At 42.6% G+C, this 19,558-nt stretch overlaps 1 protein-coding gene across 3 annotated transcripts in view; it reads left to right on the top strand.

The window, feature by feature from the left end:
• Positions 1 to 15,986: 15,986 nt before the first annotated feature.
• Positions 15,987 to 19,558, top strand: part of HIPK1 (homeodomain interacting protein kinase 1) — a 47,865-nt gene continuing 44,293 nt past the window's right edge. For 2 of the 3 annotated variants that reach the window (XM_024119662.3, XM_024119660.3), the window contains exon 1: positions 15,988 to 16,126. The gene's annotated coding sequence lies outside the window, so the exon portion shown is untranslated. Of the gene's footprint in view, positions 16,127 to 19,558 lie in introns of all 3 variants that reach the window. The other variant, XM_024119661.3, reaches the window with a different exon arrangement.

Raw genomic sequence — 19,558 nt, 5'->3', positions numbered from 1 at the left:
TATAGAAGCGGGATCTGTATGAATTCAGATGGGGGGGGGAGGTAGAAGCAAAGGGCTTTGAGGAATTTAGTTGTTGGTGGCATGTCTCTGTATTAATAATGGGAAGGGACTTCCCTGGTGGCGCAGTGGTTAAGAATCCGCCTGCCAATGCAGGGGACATAGGTTCGAGCCCAGGTCCGGGAAGATCCCACATGCTGCAGAGGATCCCACATGCCGCGTAAGCAACTAAGCCCGTGCGCCACAACTACTGAGCCTGCGCTCTAGAGCCCGCATGCCACAGCTACTGAAGCCCGCACTCCTAGAGCCCATGCTCCGCAATGAGAAGCCACTGCAATGAGAAGCCTGCACACCACGACGAAGAGTAGCCTCCACTCGCCGCAACTAGAGAAAGCCCACGCATAGCAACGAAGACCCAACGCAGCCATAAATAAATAAAATTAAAAAAATAATAATGGGAAGATTTCATACTATTCTAAATTAAATTTGTCTGGCTTATAATAGAGATTGGCAGTTGTCTTATTTGTTTCATTTCTCAACACTCCCTCATATAAACATGCTGCATTGTTATATCTTTAAGAAGCCAATTTAATTTATTTTTAGAATCTAAGGATGACCCCATAGATCTATGAAGATCTTGCAATGAAGCTTGAAGTTACTGGGAGAAAGGAAGTTCCTTAGAGATCAATTAGTTATTTGCTTCATGATCTGTGGGAAAACTTGTACTTTTCCACAAGGAGACTGACAGTGATTTAAGTCCCTTTAGGGAAGAAAATCTGCCTGACTGGCCTTGGGGAACCATCTCTTACTCCTGACCCAGACTACCCTTTGTGGTAGGAAATAGAAGATAAGTGAGTCCACTTGTTCAAGAAAAGGGATTTAGACCTGGATTCTCTATCTCAAGTCCACCCCCAGGGAGACAGTTCTCTCTGCATTCTTGGAGTGGTTCATAAGCAGGAGAAATTCCATCTGGAGGTCCATTTAAAAGAAAAATTATTTTACTGAAGTATAACTGATTTCCAGTGTTGTGTGAATTTCTACTGTAGAGCAAAGTGATTCAGTTATATACATATACGTGTATATACATATATATGTACATAGATGTATGTGTATATATATATACACATATATATACACACATTCTTTTTCATATTCTTTTCCGTTATGGTTTATCACAGGACATTGAATATAGTTCCCTGTATGTGCACGTATTTCCGATGCTATCACTAGTGAGTAACTGTCAGTCCGTAACCTGTTCCCACCCCTCACCCTCTCTAACCACCACCACAAGCTGTTTTGTCTTGGGTTCATGGCACTTCCCCCTTTCTCTTCCGTAGGATATCCCACCTACATCACTACAGAATGATTCTGCTTGCCTTTATTAGTATCTGTATCTACAGCTGCCCGTGGGGGATTCTCATCCTCAGAATGGTTAAGCTTGTCTTTATTTTGGCCACAATGCTTTTATTTAGATACACCCTTCCACCTTGACTATCTCATTCCTGGGTAACTTTCTCTTCTTTGACCACATCCTGGACCCACCAGATCACAGAAAGCTCCCAGATTCTTGGGCTTGGTTCTTTCCCTAAACGGATAGCTTATTGAATCATCTTTCAATCACACAAAACTTCTGGTTAGCCTTGGGTTAGTGTCTCCCTTGCAGTATCCACATATTTAAAACACTATTGTATTAGGGCTATCTAACCAGTCCTAACTCTTCCCATCAATTTATAATAACTTTGGGGAGTGGAGGATGAAGTATGTCCCCAGTGCTACAACCCCATCCTTAATGTGCTCACTGAAAGGTGTGCTTCTAAGAAGCCAAGAAAATTGGGTCAAGCTCACTCACCCTACTAACCAGGCTCTGTAGAAGCAAAGCATGAGGGTGAGACCAGACGCCTAGTGCTTAGGGAGTCGGGAATATAAGGTTTGGAGATAACCTGCTAAAAGGTCTGAGCACCCAAAATTCCGAAATTGCAAGCAGGGGTTCCCCTGCCAGCCAACAATGCTCTAACACCAGTTGAGCGTCCTATAATTCAACTCAGTTCTGACACTATCTACTCGGAGAGGACATCAGATCTCACAGACTAAGGCTTCAGTCTCACAAGACTGCCCCCGCCACCACTTGAGATGCCCATCACAAGTCCAGGTTATCATCTGTGCTTCTGACCGATTACTATAGATTGGAGGTTTCAATGACCCCCTCTTTGGGTTTGATTAATTTGCTAGAGCAACTCACAGAACTCAGAGAAACATTTTACTCACTAGATCATCAGTTTATTATAAAAGGATGTAACTCAGGAACAGCCAGATGGAAGCGATGCATAGGGCAAAGGATGTGGGAAAGGGCCAGGAGTTTCCACCCTCTCTGAGTGCCACTCTCCCCATATCTCCACCTGTTCACTTCCTCCTTCAGAACTCTGTCTTCATCCTGGATGACTTCAACATTCTGGCCTCTCAGTTTCTTTGACCTCATCTCCAAAGACCTTATTTCCCTCTCTCTACCTTACCACCCTGTCATTATCATAAGTTGTACTACATCTGAAATCTCAAATTTAAACCCTCTTTTCTCCCAGCTTATCTGCTCAAGTACCCTCATTGCCAATGTTTTACTGTTCATAAACCCCCTCTGAGCTTCACTTCCTACCTTGACTGGTCTGTATGCTACAATCCATCAATATAATATCACTCCCTTGCTCTCTTTCACTCAAACTTGCCTTGAAAAACTCCAATTCTGGATAAATCATAATATCTATCTACTCCTTGCCTGCACTAGAGCAGCTAGATGTTGCTGGAGAAATCATTCAACCAGGCTGACTGGTTTCATTTTAAAGTCATGATCTCATACATCAGAATGGCATTCCGTACTGCTGATTAACTCTGTTATGTGTCTCTAGTAAGCTTGGTTTCCTATTCTCCCTTTCTTATTGCTTTCCCCTCCTACCCGCACTACCATCTGTCGGTATATCCTGTTGACTCTACCTTGAAACATATCCTGAATCTTATTTCTTTTCACCATCTTCACCGCTACCACCCTTGTCCAAGCAACCTTTGTTTCTTATCTGAGTTCTTCAGTAGCCTCTTAAATGTTCTCCCTGCTTCCAACACTGTCCCCTTCCTCTCCAAATACACAAGTAGAGTCCCCACAGCAGCCATGACATAAATCATAGCATGTTACTTCTCTGCTCAAATCCTCCAATGGCTTTCCAGCTCACTCAGAAAACCAAAGTTCTCCTAGTGGTCCGCATGGTGCCCACAATCTGCTGGCTCCTCTCCTCCTCCTCTCCCACACTTCACTTACTCTGCTCCAGGCACACTGACCTCCTTGCAGTTACTCCAATGTGCCCGGTAAGCGCTCACGTCACTTCTTCCCTCTCCCTACCATCTTTTCCACCCAGGATACTCACATGGCTCCCTTACCTCCTTCAAGGTTTTGCTCAGTGAGGCTATTCCTGATCATCTTATTTAAAATTACAACCACCTTGCCTGCCACTCCCTCTTTCCCTGCCTTGCTTTTTCTCCATAGAGCACTTTACATATGATATCATTTACCTATTGAGGTTAGTGTGTGCCTCACTGTACTAGAATGTAAACTCCAGGACTCTTTTTTTTTTTGTCTGTTTTGTTCACTATTTCATCCCTGCTGTCTAGAACACATAGCAGGTTCTTAATGATAAACATTGGGTGAATGAATAAATGAATCAATCTGGAGGAATGGATGGATTGCACATCCTTTAGGCAATCCTTCCTCAATAAATACTATTTCTCTCCAAGAGGGAATAAAGCAGAGTTCATAGCCCTCAAGGGGCTGACAACCATTGAATGCTTAGTTCGGCAGATACTGTATAAATATTATCTCTATAACTTGCAAACTACCCTGTGTGAAAACTAGTGTCCATAAATCCCTTCATTCATTTGTTCATTCAACAAATATTTATTGAATGCCTACTATGTGCCAGGCATGTGTTCCAGACATTGAGGATATAAAACAGTGAACAAGACAGAAAATGTCCTGCCCACATGGAACTTAAATTCTAAAAGAGAGAGACAGGCAGTATACATAAATAAATATCAGATAGTGATACGTGTTAAGAAGAAAATAAGACTGGCTAATGGGGGTGAAGAGCAGTACAGATAAAGGTCAAAGAAGTGTCCCTGTGGAATTGACACTTAAGATGAGACCTGAGATGGACTTCCCTGGTGGCATAGTGGTTAAGAATCTGCCTGACAACGCAGGGGACACAGGTTCGAGCCCTGGTCCGGGAAGATCCCACATGCCGTGGAGCAACTAAGCCCGTGCGTCACAACTACTGAGCCTGCACTCTAGAGCCCGCAAGCCACAACTACTGAGTCCACGTGCTGCAACTGCTGAAGCCTGCAGGCCTAGAGCCTGTGCTCCACAACAAGAGAAGCCACTGCAATGAGAAGCCCGCGCACTGCAACGAAGAGTAGTCCCCGCTTGCAGCAACTAGAGAAAGCCTGCGTGCAGCAACAAAGACCCAACGCAGCCAAAAATAAAATAAATAAATTAAAAAAAAAAAAATGAGACCTGAGAGGTGGAAAGGAGCCAGCCAGGTGAAGACCTGGGGCAGCATCAGCACCAAGACCATGTGACGGCAACGACCTCTGTGCTCAAGGAACATCAAGAAGAGCTGTGCCAGCGGGAGAGAAGAGGAGATAGGCTCAGAGAAGGAGGCAGAAGTCGGATCAGATGTGACCTACAGGTTAAAGCAAGAAGTTTGGGTTTTAGTCTAAGTGTAATGGGAAGTGCTTTAGTGTGTGTGCGTGGGTGGTATGATCTGATATATATTTTTAAAAGCAACAGATGGAGAATGGGGCAAGAACGAAAGCAGGAATACCAGTCAGGAAGCTCTTGCAGCAGTGAGAGATACTGGTGAGCTGAACTGGGGCTTTTGGAGAAAGAGGCTTTGCATTTTGTTTGGATATGAAGCTATTAGAGTTACCTCTTTAACACAAGCAGCTGAAGGGAGAAAGACATCCCTTTTCCTCCACCAAAGCTTTCACAGGGGAAAAGTGTATCTATAACCATATATATATATGTATATATATATATACACACACATATATATAGGATATTACATAGATACACATATTTGGAGGAAATGAAGAAAGAAGAAGAAAAAATGAGTTTATCTACAAGTAAATAATAGGAATGTTTTATGAATTAACACTATTTCCTATAATAGACATGTTTTATAACTATGTGCTTAAGAGGAAAAAAACATGTTTTACTTGTTTTGGAGTCAACACAAGCCTTGGGGTTAGGGGTTACACTTCCTGAGAGACTAGGGCTCTTCCTTAAAAAAAATGAATTTATTAAGAGAATAATTATTCTTTAAATTATTTAAATTATTATGAAGTTTTAACCATGAAATTTTATAGAGAATAACATTAGCCCCGACCTTTGAACATCTGCATCTTCGAGGAGAGCTCTGTAAGATATAATAGGGAACAGAGCATCGTCAAATTCAGTCTGAATTGAGCCTTTCTGTTTGATTCACCAAGTTGTCATATTTTACATACTTACAGAAGAGCACCTGAATGAACAAGGTAATTTTTGGTAGAGAGCAGCCTCTTTCTGCAAGGTTCCTAGTCAATACATACATAATTAGAACCTGCACTTCTAATCAAGATAGGATAGAAAAATCCATACTTATTCTATTTCTATATTTTACTTCTCATAGACTTTCTGATTTTGTAGACAGTATCAGTGGAGATGCACAGTAGTGGATTCAGGATATTTTGGGGGAGTAACACTGAAGAAATTTTCTGATGGATAGAATGAGGCAGGTAAAGAAAAAGTATTACCATCTCCATTTTAACGATGAGAAAAGTGAGGCTCATGAGCACACCCACTATCACACCCTCGTAACTAGAAGAGTCAGGACTCCTACTGACATCAGCGTCCAAAGTCCGTGTTTTTCTTCTATACAGGACATTCTGGGAGCACTGAGTGCTTGATCAGGCAGAAGCCCTATTTCACATCAGAGAATTTACCTTCTAGGGTTTACATAGGGCACCTCCCCCAACTCCAGCCCCACTGGAGAGAACCACTTGCCAAACACGATGACAGCTTACTGATTTTATACTGTATAAATATTATCTCTATAACTTGCAACTACCCTGTGTGAAAACTAGTGTCCATAAATCCCTTCATTCATTTGTTCATTCAACAAATATTTACTGAATGCCTACTATGTGCCAGGCATGTGTTCCAGACATTGAGGATATAAAACAGTGAACAAGACAGAAAATGTCCTGCCCACATGGAACTTAAATTCTAAAAGAGAGAGACAGGCAGTATACATAAATAAATATCAGATAGTGATACGTGTTAAGAAGAAAATAAGACTGGCTAATGGGGGTGAAGAGCAGTTCAGATAAAGGCCAAGGAAGTGTCCCTGTGGAATAGAATAGAAACAGACTCACAGACATAGAAAACAAACATATTTAACAAAGGGGAAAAAGAGGGGGGGAAGGGATAAATTAGGAGTATGGGATTAACAGATATAAACTACTATACATAAAATAGATAAGCATCAAGGATTTACCGTATATCACAGGGAACTATATTCAATATCGTGTAATAACCTATAATAGAAGATAATCTGAAAAAAAAAATAACCAAATCACTTTGCTGTACACCTGAAAACTAACAAAATATTGTAAATCAACTACACTTCAATTAAAAAAAATATTATCACCCAATGAGGGACAGAGACATTCATCTAACTTTGGGTGTGACACCCTGAGAACACAGTGTCATTATTCTGGCTGGAAATGGATAACTTGAACATAGTAATGAAGAAACATGAGATAAATATAAATGACAAACCTAAAATGAGGAGCACTGTATTATTTTAAAGAAGGACTCTGTATTCTTCAAAAATATCAGGGCTTCCCTGGTGGCGCGGTGGTTGAGAGTCCGCCTGCCAATGCAGGGAACACGGGTTCGTGCCCCGGTCCGGGAGGATCCCACATACCGCGGAGCGGCTAGGCCCGTGAGCCGTGGCCGCTGAGCCCGCGCGTCCGGAGCCTGCGCGTCCGGAGCCTGTGCTCCGCAACGGGAGAGGCCACAACAGTGAGAGGCCCGCGTACCGCAAAAAAAAAAAAAAAAAAAAATCAAAGACAAAGAAAGGCTAAGGATCTCTTTCAGATTAACAGAGACTAAAGAGACTGACAATTAAGTGGAATATTTGATTCTAAACTGGATCTTGTACTGGAAGAGGAAAAGATGGTAAGAAAGACATTATTGGATTGACAAATTTGGAATACAGATGGTAGATGAGATAAAAGTAGTTTATCAGTGTTAAGTTTCCTGGAATTGATAATTGTATGTATTGTGTCTGTAAAAGAATGTATTTATTCTTAGGACATTCAAATATTAAGGGATAAAGGGGCATGACATATGCAATTTACTTGCAAATGGTCAGATAAAAACGTGTGTGTAATCTATTTGGCTGAGAATGCAAATGTTAAAGCAACAGGGTCAAAACGTTAATAAGTAAATCTGAGTGAAGGGTATATGGGTGCTCCTTTTACTATTCTTGCAACTTTTCTCTGAGTGTGAAATCATTTCCAAATAAAAAGTTTCCTGGAGTCTAGATTTGAAAAATCAGTGAGGATTCTCTCTTGCTGATTCAAAGGATTTGCCCACGTTCTGCCTCCTATTCTTTACTTCAGACCTTCACTCTCATCTGGTTTTCCCAGTTTTAGAACTGTTGGCTTCTACTTGAATTCTCTTTTTCTTCTGTGTCCCTTGGATTTACTACTTGTTTGGATAGTTTGCCTAGCTTTTGGACTCAATTTCTCTCAAGACACAGCCTTTTGGTCAGCTTCTCCTACTTGGCCTTAAACACTGCAGCTCCTGAGTGACTTCTAGTCTACAACACTGAATCTAGGCCCTAGAGGGATATCACACCCTAGATGACACATCAATGCTTCCAAATGGCAACAGCTCCATCTCCCTCTCCAGCTGCCCCGACTTTGGGAGGAAATAGTTCACATATCTTCTCCCTTCTCTCCATGTTCCCTGCTTGATCAAACCCTCATCATAGTTCTCTAATTAGACTCTCTTTGTCCAGTCTTTGCCCACTCCAGCCTGCCATCCTCCTCACTGCTACCAGTTCTCTCTTTAAAGCACAGATTCCTTCATATTACCTGTCTGATTAAACCTCCACTAGCTCTGCATTGCCTTTCAAAATCTGACTCGGCCTACCTTACTGTTTCCATATTCTGCCACTTCTCTGCTGAACTGTATGCTCCTTCAGGGCACAGACCATACCCTTTTCTTCTTTGTTATCTTTAATTCTAACACAGTACCTGGCATACAGAAGATACTCAATAGATACTTGCTGAATTGACAAATGAACTAAACTCTGAAACTTCTTTGAGCATACCATGTTTAAACATCACCTTCTCTGAAGATCTTCCCTGACTCTGTCATTCAAATCTTAGATATATGTCCCCATGCATTTTTTTTCCTCACTAGACTGTACTGTAAGCTTTCTGAGGGAAAAGATCATGACTTATTCATCTTGCATCTGATTCAGTGTGTAGGAGAGTGCCTGGCATCAAGCAGGCAGAGTTTGTTGGATGGATATATGAATACTAGAGAGAGGAAAATACTAGATTTGAAGAAGGTCTCAATGTAGTGAGACAGACTGAGGAAATGACCAAAGAACAATGAAAACAGAGGTCAACAAGTATAAATAAATAAGGTACAAGAAGTAGTCAAATGATGATGCAGAACTGAATAACCAGAATCAAGTGGGAATCAAAGAGGAAAGTCTTCCTAAAGGCAAATTTTGAGATGTGTTTGAAAAGAGGAAAGGGACATAATGTGGGGAGAGTAGGAGCTTAGAGGCCTGTCATGGAGTTGGGTTGAACCAAGGCATGGTAAGCAATTAATGTTTTGGAAGCCTGCTTTTCAAGCAGGATCTGTTCTACCCCAGAGCTCAAGTTCTGCCTTTTTCCTGGCTCCCCAAGCAGGCATGTTCACCAACTCTCCATGTCTTGAGGTTTCCCAGGTCAGTCCATTGTAGGACTTTATGTTCTCTAAGTTTCTGTGAAAATAAGCAAACAAACCTGCCTTGTGGGATTGAACACTCTTGCCAACCCTGGTCTTCTAGGGAAATAAAGTTCCCTGTTCCCAATAAAACAGAACTGCTCCCAGGGCTGTTAAGCCAGGAGAGAAACCCAAAGGTAGCATAACCACTTTAGCACATCTTCACAAAAATTATCTCTTCCATCCAAAGAGGTCAAGGATGTATAATGAATGACATCTGAGAAATATAACCTGATAGCAGAATCTTGTCTTAGCCACATCTGCTCTCTCCTTAAAGCGTATATGCAAATAAATACCCATGGTGCTGTACAGCCACTTTCTAGGGCTCAGATCCTTGTCGCCTCCAGCACTTGCGGGATGGAAAAAAATATACTACCGTCTCCCTACAAATGTCCCACACTTTAGGAAACAGACCATTTTACACAGCAAGAGGTATATCTGAAGTTTTCCAGAATTTCTTGGCCCAGGGAGATGGCAAGTGTCTTTCTATTAGAATAACCTAGTTTTCACGCAGTGTTTATTTTTCCAGAATGTTGTGTGCCCAACGCATTCCGTTTCCTGAATACCCGGTTTTGCTATCTCCTGGTAGATGAGAGAAAATTATGGTAGTATTAGCCCACCGCAGGTTTTGAGGGGATTGGGTTCGGAGCACAGCTATTCTTTCTCACCTCCTAATGCAAACCCAGGTTCCCAAGGAGGCAATGGAAGAGCCCGCTCAGGGGCTCCTAATGCGTGTGGAGGCTTACGGATCCTATACACCGCTGTCACGCAGCTAGAACGTCCCTAGATGGCAACGATACATTAAAGCCTAAACTGAGTTAATTCCTCACCAGCAGGGGGCTTCCTCGGTAGGCACTGCCTCCCCGCGCGCTGTCCAAACAAAGACCCAACGCAGCCAAAAATAAAATAAATTAATTAAAAAAAAAAAAATGAGACCTGAGAGGTGGAAAGGAGCCAGCCAGGTGAAGACCTGGGGCAGCATCAGCACCAAGACCATGTGACGGCAACGACCTCTGTGCTCAAGGAACATCAAGAAGAGCTGTGCCAGCGGGAGAGAAGAGGAGATAGGCTCAGAGAAGGAGGCAGAAGTCGGATCAGATGTGACCTACAGGTTAAAGCAAGAAGTTTGGGTTTTAGTCTAAGTGTAATGGGAAGTGCTTTAGTGTGTGTGCGTGGGTGGTATGATCTGATATATATTTTTAAAAGCAACAGATGGAGAATGGGGCAAGAACGAAAGCAGGAATACCAGTCAGGAAGCTCTTGCAGCAGTGAGAGATACTGGTGAGCTGAACTGGGGCTTTTGGAGAAAGAGGCTTTGCATTTTGTTTGGATATGAAGCTATTAGAGTTACCTCTTTAACACAAGCAGCTGAAGGGAGAAAGACATCCCTTTTCCTCCACCAAAGCTTTCACAGGGGAAAAGTGTATCTATAACCATATATATATATGTATATATATATATACACACACATATATATAGGATATTACATAGATACACATATTTGGAGGAAATGAAGAAAGAAGAAGAAAAAATGAGTTTATCTACAAGTAAATAATAGGAATGTTTTATGAATTAACACTATTTCCTATAATAGACATGTTTTATAACTATGTGCTTAAGAGGAAAAAAACATGTTTTACTTGTTTTGGAGTCAACACAAGCCTTGGGGTTAGGGGTTACACTTCCTGAGAGACTAGGGCTCTTCCTTAAAAAAAATGAATTTATTAAGAGAATAATTATTCTTTAAATTATTTAAATTATTATGAAGTTTTAACCATGAAATTTTATAGAGAATAACATTAGCCCCGACCTTTGAACATCTGCATCTTCGAGGAGAGCTCTGTAAGATATAATAGGGAACAGAGCATCGTCAAATTCAGTCTGAATTGAGCCTTTCTGTTTGATTCACCAAGTTGTCATATTTTACATACTTACAGAAGAGCACCTGAATGAACAAGGTAATTTTTGGTAGAGAGCAGCCTCTTTCTGCAAGGTTCCTAGTCAATACATACATAATTAGAACCTGCACTTCTAATCAAGATAGGATAGAAAAATCCATACTTATTCTATTTCTATATTTTACTTCTCATAGACTTTCTGATTTTGTAGACAGTATCAGTGGAGATGCACAGTAGTGGATTCAGGATATTTTGGGGGAGTAACACTGAAGAAATTTTCTGATGGATAGAATGAGGCAGGTAAAGAAAAAGTATTACCATCTCCATTTTAACGATGAGAAAAGTGAGGCTCATGAGCACACCCACTATCACACCCTCGTAACTAGAAGAGTCAGGACTCCTACTGACATCAGCGTCCAAAGTCCGTGTTTTTCTTCTATACAGGACATTCTGGGAGCACTGAGTGCTTGATCAGGCAGAAGCCCTATTTCACATCAGAGAATTTACCTTCTAGGGTTTACATAGGGCACCTCCCCCAACTCCAGCCCCACTGGAGAGAACCACTTGCCAAACACGATGACAGCTTACTGATTTTATACTGTATAAATATTATCTCTATAACTTGCAACTACCCTGTGTGAAAACTAGTGTCCATAAATCCCTTCATTCATTTGTTCATTCAACAAATATTTACTGAATGCCTACTATGTGCCAGGCATGTGTTCCAGACATTGAGGATATAAAACAGTGAACAAGACAGAAAATGTCCTGCCCACATGGAACTTAAATTCTAAAAGAGAGAGACAGGCAGTATACATAAATAAATATCAGATAGTGATACGTGTTAAGAAGAAAATAAGACTGGCTAATGGGGGTGAAGAGCAGTACAGATAAAGGTCAAAGAAGTGTCCCTGTGGAATTGACACTTAAGATGAGACCTGAGATGGACTTCTAGAAACAGACTCACAGACATAGAAAACAAACATATGTAACAAAGGGGAAAAAGAGGGGGGGAAGGGATAAATTAGGAGTATGGGATTAACAGATATAAACTACTATACATAAAATAGATAAGCATCAAGGATTTACCGTATATCACAGGGAACTATATTCAATATCGTGTAATAACCTATAATAGAAGATAATCTGAAAAAAAAAATAACCAAATCACTTTGCTGTACACCTGAAAACTAACAAAATATTGTAAATCAACTACACTTCAATTAAAAAAAATATTATCACCCAATGAGGGACAGAGACATTCATCTAACTTTGGGTGTGACACCCTGAGAACACAGTGTCATTATTCTGGCTGGAAATGGATAACTTGAACATAGTAATGAAGAAACATGAGATAAATATAAATGACAAACCTAAAATGAGGAGCACTGTATTATTTTAAAGAAGGACTCTGTATTCTTCAAAAATATCAGGGCTTCCCTGGTGGCGCGGTGGTTGAGAGTCCGCCTGCCAATGCAGGGAACACGGGTTCGTGCCCCGGTCCGGGAGGATCCCACATACCGCGGAGCGGCTAGGCCCGTGAGCCGTGGCCGCTGAGCCCGCGCGTCCGGAGCCTGCGCGTCCGGAGCCTGTGCTCCGCAACGGGAGAGGCCACAACAGTGAGAGGCCCGCGTACCGCAAAAAAAAAAAAAAAAAAAAATCAAAGACAAAGAAAGGCTAAGGATCTCTTTCAGATTAACAGAGACTAAAGAGACTGACAATTAAGTGGAATATTTGATTCTAAACTGGATCTTGTACTGGAAGAGGAAAAGATGGTAAGAAAGACATTATTGGATTGACAAATTTGGAATACAGATGGTAGATGAGATAAAAGTAGTTTATCAGTGTTAAGTTTCCTGGAATTGATAATTGTATGTATTGTGTCTGTAAAAGAATGTATTTATTCTTAGGACATTCAAATATTAAGGGATAAAGGGGCATGACATATGCAATTTACTTGCAAATGGTCAGATAAAAACGTGTGTGTAATCTATTTGGCTGAGAATGCAAATGTTAAAGCAACAGGGTCAAAACGTTAATAAGTAAATCTGAGTGAAGGGTATATGGGTGCTCCTTTTACTATTCTTGCAACTTTTCTCTGAGTGTGAAATCATTTCCAAATAAAAAGTTTCCTGGAGTCTAGATTTGAAAAATCAGTGAGGATTCTCTCTTGCTGATTCAAAGGATTTGCCCACGTTCTGCCTCCTATTCTTTACTTCAGACCTTCACTCTCATCTGGTTTTCCCAGTTTTAGAACTGTTGGCTTCTACTTGAATTCTCTTTTTCTTCTGTGTCCCTTGGATTTACTACTTGTTTGGATAGTTTGCCTAGCTTTTGGACTCAATTTCTCTCAAGACACAGCCTTTTGGTCAGCTTCTCCTACTTGGCCTTAAACACTGCAGCTCCTGAGTGACTTCTAGTCTACAACACTGAATCTAGGCCCTAGAGGGATATCACACCCTAGATGACACATCAATGCTTCCAAATGGCAACAGCTCCATCTCCCTCTCCAGCTGCCCCGACTTTGGGAGGAAATAGTTCACATATCTTCTCCCTTCTCTCCATGTTCCCTGCTTGATCAAACCCTCATCATAGTTCTCTAATTAGACTCTCTTTGTCCAGTCTTTGCCCACTCCAGCCTGCCATCCTCCTCACTGCTACCAGTTCTCTCTTTAAAGCACAGATTCCTTCATATTACCTGTCTGATTAAACCTCCACTAGCTCTGCATTGCCTTTCAAAATCTGACTCGGCCTACCTTACTGTTTCCATATTCTGCCACTTCTCTGCTGAACTGTATGCTCCTTCAGGGCACAGACCATACCCTTTTCTTCTTTGTTATCTTTAATTCTAACACAGTACCTGGCATACAGAAGATACTCAATAGATACTTGCTGAATTGACAAATGAACTAAACTCTGAAACTTCTTTGAGCATACCATGTTTAAACATCACCTTCTCTGAAGATCTTCCCTGACTCTGTCATTCAAATCTTAGATATATGTCCCCATGCATTTTTTTTCCTCACTAGACTGTACTGTAAGCTTTCTGAGGGAAAAGATCATGACTTATTCATCTTGCATCTGATTCAGTGTGTAGGAGAGTGCCTGGCATCAAGCAGGCAGAGTTTGTTGGATGGATATATGAATACTAGAGAGAGGAAAATACTAGATTTGAAGAAGGTCTCAATGTAGTGAGACAGACTGAGGAAATGACCAAAGAACAATGAAAACAGAGGTCAACAAGTATAAATAAATAAGGTACAAGAAGTAGTCAAATGATGATGCAGAACTGAATAACCAGAATCAAGTGGGAATCAAAGAGGAAAGTCTTCCTAAAGGCAAATTTTGAGATGTGTTTGAAAAGAGGAAAGGGACATAATGTGGGGAGAGTAGGAGCTTAGAGGCCTGTCATGGAGTTGGGTTGAACCAAGGCATGGTAAGCAATTAATGTTTTGGAAGCCTGCTTTTCAAGCAGGATCTGTTCTACCCCAGAGCTCAAGTTCTGCCTTTTTCCTGGCTCCCCAAGCAGGCATGTTCACCAACTCTCCATGTCTTGAGGTTTCCCAGGTCAGTCCATTGTAGGACTTTATGTTCTCTAAGTTTCTGTGAAAATAAGCAAACAAACCTGCCTTGTGGGATTGAACACTCTTGCCAACCCTGGTCTTCTAGGGAAATAAAGTTCCCTGTTCCCAATAAAACAGAACTGCTCCCAGGGCTGTTAAGCCAGGAGAGAAACCCAAAGGTAGCATAACCACTTTAGCACATCTTCACAAAAATTATCTCTTCCATCCAAAGAGGTCAAGGATGTATAATGAATGACATCTGAGAAATATAACCTGATAGCAGAATCTTGTCTTAGCCACATCTGCTCTCTCCTTAAAGCGTATATGCAAATAAATACCCATGGTGCTGTACAGCCACTTTCTAGGGCTCAGATCCTTGTCGCCTCCAGCACTTGCGGGATGGAAAAAAATATACTACCGTCTCCCTACAAATGTCCCACACTTTAGGAAACAGACCATTTTACACAGCAAGAGGTATATCTGAAGTTTTCCAGAATTTCTTGGCCCAGGGAGATGGCAAGTGTCTTTCTATTAGAATAACCTAGTTTTCACGCAGTGTTTATTTTTCCAGAATGTTGTGTGCCCAACGCATTCCGTTTCCTGAATACCCGGTTTTGCTATCTCCTGGTAGATGAGAGAAAATTATGGTAGTATTAGCCCACCGCAGGTTTTGAGGGGATTGGGTTCGGAGCACAGCTATTCTTTCTCACCTCCTAATGCAAACCCAGGTTCCCAAGGAGGCAATGGAAGAGCCCGCTCAGGGGCTCCTAATGCGTGTGGAGGCTTACGGATCCTATACACCGCTGTCACGCAGCTAGAACGTCCCTAGATGGCAACGATACATTAAAGCCTAAACTGAGTTAATTCCTCACCAGCAGGGGGCTTCCTCGGTAGGCACTGCCTCCCCGCGCGCTGTCCAATCTCTGGGGGTGTCACACTAGGCGGTGGTGATGTCACACTGGCGGGGATGACATTTTAAAGCTGGACCGCCACACCGCCACCAAACACCTTTAAGTCACCGCGGAGTCGGCCGTGAGGAAGGGGCGGGGAGCCGATCCCCGCACTCGATCCACGCTGGCTCCCCACGGAGGCCCACCCACTCCCACTCCCACTCCCACTCCCCCTCCCACCAGTATTATGAAGTCATCCTAACCCGCCCGCTCTCCGACACTTCCGCCTCAGTAGGTGTCATGGCGCAAGGCTGGGAACTAGTTCCCGCGAGGGGGGGCCGGCTGGATGGGGGCGGCCGCTCGGCGCTCAGCTCGTCGAGTCTGGCGACAACGGCGGCTGCGGAGCCAGGGGCCCGGCGGTGGCCCCGGACGGCAGCTGGAGGCTGAGGCGGGAGCGCGCGGTGCTGAGGCGGCGGCGGCGGCGAGAGGCCGGGCGGCGGAGCAGGGGGGAGGCTGAGGGGGCTCCCCCCGTGGGACGGGCGCGGGGACGGCTCCGGGGGGCGGGGGCCGAGGCCCGGGCCGGCTCGCGCGGGGGGTATGATGACCCGGCGGCGGGGCCCCGGATCTCGTCTCCTCCGCCGCCTCCTCACTGCAGCCCCAGCTCGCGGCTGAGAACCAGACACACCGGCGGTGAGTCGAGGCGGGGGGGCAGTGGCCTTGGCAGGGAGCGACCTCCCATTGGCTTCCCGCGGCGGGGCCGGGCCGGCCACGGGCTCTCCGGGACGCCCGGCCTGCGGGGGGCGCCTCCCTTAGCGGCCCCCACCCGGGACCCGGCGCCGAGCCCTGCGCCCCGGCCGGTGACGGCCGCGGAGGGGATAGCGTTCCCAGGAAAGTGGGGAGGCTGCGAGCTTGTTTTCGGGGCAACTCCCCCGTGTCCTGCCACTTCTCTGCTGGGCGTGTTGTTGTCCTCAGATGACAGGGGGCCGCCTGGCGTCTTCTTACCCGGCCGGTTTTTTCTCGGCTCTCGTGGCCGGTTCCCAGTGTGTGGCTTGCGCGTGTGAATTTCACAGCTCTGCTTACCGCCGTGGTTTGGGGTTATTTGTGCTGTTGGGGACCAGGAAGCGGTGTCTGGAACGGACGGCCGCGGAGAGGTGGGTGTGGGAGCCCTCCTATCCTCTCCACTGCTGTTCTTTAATCGTTAGGTTGGTAAATTGTAATGATGGTGGAGACTGCGTGGGACCGGCCCACGTACTGTATATCTGTGCAAGGCAGATCTAGATGGCTGGCTCAAAGGGAAACTTTTGCTGTCTGACGCCACTTTCCCAAAGCTTTCGTTTAAAAAAAAAAAGGGAGGGGGGCGGGGAAACAACCAAAACTCTTGGTAAGGCCTCCCGCTGTTCACAGGTCTGTGGGAAAGAGGCCGTTTTTTGTGCCTAGCAACCAAGACCTGGGGCTCGGTCTCCAAGAGGGCTGGTCTAATCTCCAATTTGTTGTGGTGACAAACCGTGAGCTCTGGCCTGTGTTTACGCTCGGCGCGCTTTCTTTCCTGTTTAGGTGGGGGAAGGGAGGAGGGTCTAGAGAAGAGGAAAAAAACCCACCCCAAGCTCCAGTGTCTTTCCTCCACTTAACCCCCTGACTCAGTTGTAGATACTCTTTGGGGCAGCCCTAGATGCTTTTTCTTAGTGACACTTTGGGAATTTTCAGTCATTGCATCAAAATATTAATTTCAGCTATAGACTCTTCTGCCCAATCTTTCCTTTATCTTATTTGTTTCCTGGTAACTGATGAAAACAGCAGCATGGCTTCCTTCTGATGAAGTGGGGTTAAACTAAGTGGCTGATGCCCTCAGCAGAACCTACAATTTTGCTCTTGTTTGTGTAAAGCTATTTTTGATTCCTGGTCTGTAGTGGGTTCTTTTTTTTCTTTTTAAGATTATAGAGAATGCAAATCTTTACCAGCTCTTTTTCATATGGAGGTCTAAAGCTTTCTGTAAAACATCTAAAAATCTACCAACAAGTCATATAATAGTTGTGAATTCAGCTGGTGATTTTGGAGATACCTGTAATCATCTCAGGGTTCTGTGTTATAAAACTGGTACGATGGTGTGATGAAAGATATCATTGACTTTAAGACACTGCAGTTTCCAGGCTTGAAGGATATTTTGGTAAAGTACTTGTGGCTGGAACTGGAGGCAGCCACGCCAGTAAAACATCTTACCAGTAATATGGTGAATGAGATGTTGTAAACATACTGAGTCTGATGAGTAAGTAGGACTTTTGCTGGCGATATCTTCATGAATAGTTTATCCTATCTTTGGACATTGTAGTTTTATGGATTGCAGAGCAAGTTGATTGGTAACTTGAGATTGCAAACCAAGTCAGAACTCTCTCCTAAAAGAAAAAAAGATAATCTCAACATTCACAATTCTCTGGAAAATAGACTTCTTTTATTCTCTGGTTTTGTTTTCATAAGCACAGCTTAGTCAGTGATTGTGTTGGTAGAAATCAGTGAGCCAAACCTGCCTTATAAACTTCTTACAGTTGGAACTTGTGCAGCTTGTTGTTAGTTATATATCGTAACTGGTTCTTTTGTAATTTGAAGTAATTTTGCAAACATGAACTTCCTGATTGGCCCTTTTATTTTCATTTTCATGACTATACAAAGCGATCCATTTTTTTAAAAGTTACAGTTATTAATTTTTCCCCAGTTTCTTGCCTTAAATTTTATGCCATTCTGAACACAAGTCATCAAAATAATTTTTCTCTCAAGTACCACTTCAACAATCACTGATTTGCTTTTTGCTTCCTTTTTTGTTTTTTATTTTTTGTTCCTAATCTCCCATCTCCCTAAATGCCTTACGTATTTTTGTAGAGCATAATTTGGCACTTAAAAAATTTTTACATCCTGTTTTTATATTTTTCTTTTTTATGTGTCACATCACCTAAGCAACATTTTAAGTTCTTTGAAGATAGGGAAACTTAGGTGTATTTCTTTTGGATTCTTTAAGAGCGCCTTGTACAGTGCTTTCCCACCATACTTAATGAAAAAGAATCAGAAAACCTGAATTATTTGCCAGCATTACTACTCATTAGCTTTGTGTAAAACTTGTTTGGCTTTCTTGGGTCTACTTTTTCTCATCTTGGAATTACAGGGTTTTAGAAAGTCTTTTAAGGTCCATTTAGCCTTAAATGTACTCCCTGTACTTTTTTTGCCAGTGTCTTCTGCTCTAATCAAATGCATTACTCTAAATGGTTTTTCATTTTTCCATATCCTCTGGCATACTGGCAAAAGTTATCTCATTCATCTAAGACCTCCTTCTACCATCCACCTGCCAAACTGTGTTACCTTAGTTGAGTCCTGTTTTCCTTAGGCCTTTTCTGGCTGATCTAAACAGGGTCCTATCTTAGTGTTTATGTTTCATATTGATTTGCTAATTTGTCATTTTTGTTAATTTGTCATTTTTCTTATGATAGAAACTCCGAGGTATAGTTTTCTTTATTCTAAACTTTATAGACCTTATAGACTGTCCTGTGCACATACTAAGGTAGTGCCATTTTACCAAATACAAAAAACACTTTTCTTTTGTTCTGTTGCTATAGATTCTTCATTCCAAATAAATCTAAGAGAGCAATTGAAATTTAGGAAAAAATATCCTGCCTAGAAGGAAAACGCCACTCAGCCAGTTTACCAAAATATTACAAAATTGGTTTAAATGGCTGTAAATTACATAGAATTGTAGAGTTCCTTCTTTGTTAGCTACCACCACCTATTCCACACTCTATTTTTGCATACTAGTTGAGGAACTGGCTCTTTCACATGGTTCCATGTGAAGGAAGTGCTACAGGAAAGGGGGTGGGGAACTTTGATTCAAATGCTGTCCTCAGAGTTTCAAGCTTATTTTTTCCTTCTGTATCACTATACTTAGAATAAGTATTCTATTGTAGACAACAGACTATAATTTCTATCTCATGTGAGTATTTCTCTAATTTAGTCAGAATGACTTCTGAGATCTCCTTACATTTATATATGGAGCAGTAATGTGATCTCTTTATAGTCATTCATTCTAGCAAACATTTGACACACGTTGTATGCCAGCCATTGTGATTGATGCCGATGATACAA

Source organism: Physeter macrocephalus, chromosome 4 (genome assembly GCF_002837175.3).
Source record: "Physeter macrocephalus isolate SW-GA chromosome 4, ASM283717v5, whole genome shotgun sequence".
Classification (NCBI taxonomy): Eukaryota; Metazoa; Chordata; class Mammalia; order Artiodactyla; family Physeteridae; genus Physeter; species Physeter macrocephalus.
The sequence above is the reverse complement of the archived record's forward strand: the minus strand, read 5'-3'. Positions and strand labels throughout refer to the sequence as shown.